At 45.5% G+C, this 1577-nt stretch overlaps 1 non-coding gene across 1 annotated transcript; it reads right to left on the bottom strand.

Moving 5' to 3' along the window:
- Positions 1 to 1188: 1188 nt before the first annotated feature.
- Positions 1189 to 1352, bottom strand: LOC138392813 (U1 spliceosomal RNA). Its single transcript, XR_011235079.1, has one exon. It is a non-coding gene; the product is annotated as a U1 spliceosomal RNA (small nuclear RNA).
- Positions 1353 to 1577: the final 225 nt, after the last annotated feature.

The following is a 1577-nucleotide window of genomic DNA, read 5'->3' as shown; positions in this document are numbered from 1 at the left end:
CTCACCCTTAAGCTTTTTTTAAATTCATTTATTTATTTTTATTTTTAACTTGAGCATTACAAGGGCCTTAAATTATTTGGGGCAGGAGAGTGACTTACATGGCAAAAAATTTTTTTTTTTTTTTTTTTGAGACAGAGTCTCGCTCTGTTGCCCAGGCTAGAGTGAGTGCCGTGGCGTCAGCCTAGCTCACAGCAACCTCAAACTCCTGGGCTTAAGCGATCCTACTGCCTCAGCCTCCCGAGTAGCTGGGACTACAGGCATGCACCACCATGCCCGGCTAATTTTTTCTCTCTCTCTATATATATATTTTAGTTGGCCAGATAATGTTTTTCTATTTTTAGTAGAGACGGGGTCTCGCTCTTGCTCAGGCTGGTCTTGAACTCCTGAGCTCAAACAATCCACCCGCCTCGGCCTCCCAGAGTGCTAGGATTACAGGCGGGAGCCACCTCGCCCGGCCCACATGGCAAATATTTTTTTTTTTTTTTTTTTTGAGACAGAGTCTCACTCTGTTGCCCAGGCTAGAGTGAGTGCCGTGGCGTCAGCCTAGCTCACAGCAACGTCAAACTCCTGGGCTCAAGCGATCCTCCTGTCTCAGCCTCCCGAGTAGCTGGGACTACAGGCATGGCCACCATGCCCGGCTAAGTTTTTCTATATATATTTTTAGGTGTCCATATAATTCTTTCTATTTTTAGTAGAGATGGGGTCTCGCTCTTGCTCAGGCTGGTCTCGAACTCCTGAGCTCAAACGATCCGCCCACCTCGGCCTCCCAGAGAGCTAGGATTACAGGCGTGAGCCACCGCGCCCGGCCTCACATGGCAAATATTTTTAATTTTTTTTTTTTTTAGGGTCTCACTGGGTTTGTTGCCCAGGGAAGAGTGCAGTGGTGTCATCATAACTCACCACAGCCTCAAACCGCTCTACTAACTAAAGACTACAGGTTAGATCCCGACCCAAAACCGTATTTTCAAAAGACAAAAAAAAACCCTGAAATTAACCTTAACAATTTTGTTCGTAAAAATAGACACAAAATCATAAATTCTGTAACGTGAAAAGCCATCCTTTAGTGAGCGAAACATTCTTAGTACAAATAACCATCCACAAAACACTTAAGCCTTTTACAACCAATTTGCAATACAAGGAATCTTCACCTAAACTCAACCAACTCTATTGTTAAAAACCAACATAAATCAGGGGAAAGCGCGAACGCAGTCCCCCACTACCACAAATTATGCAGTCGAGTTTCCCGCATTTGGGGAAATCGCAGGGGTCAGCACACCCGGAGTGCAATGGATGAGCCTCACCCTGGGAAAACCACCTTCGTGATCATGGTATCTCCCCTGCCAGGTAAGTATGAGTCGCTTCTGACCCCGGCAGAACCCGGTGCAGCGCACATCACTGTAAGGTTCGGGTCACTCCAAAAATGATTCTAACTGTACTGTATCCACATAGTGCACGCAAAGCAAAAGAAGATTTTCGTACTGTATCTTTGTATTGGTGATAGAAATAATATGCATCTCTTTCCAGGGAACGTGCTTCCAAAATGCACTCAGTCTGCAATCTACATACTCCACCTCCCG

Source organism: Eulemur rufifrons, chromosome 9 (assembly GCF_041146395.1).
Source record: "Eulemur rufifrons isolate Redbay chromosome 9, OSU_ERuf_1, whole genome shotgun sequence".
Lineage (NCBI taxonomy): Eukaryota > Metazoa > Chordata > Mammalia > Primates > Lemuridae > Eulemur > Eulemur rufifrons.
Note: the sequence above shows the minus strand (reverse complement) of the source record. Positions and strands in the feature narration are given on the sequence as shown.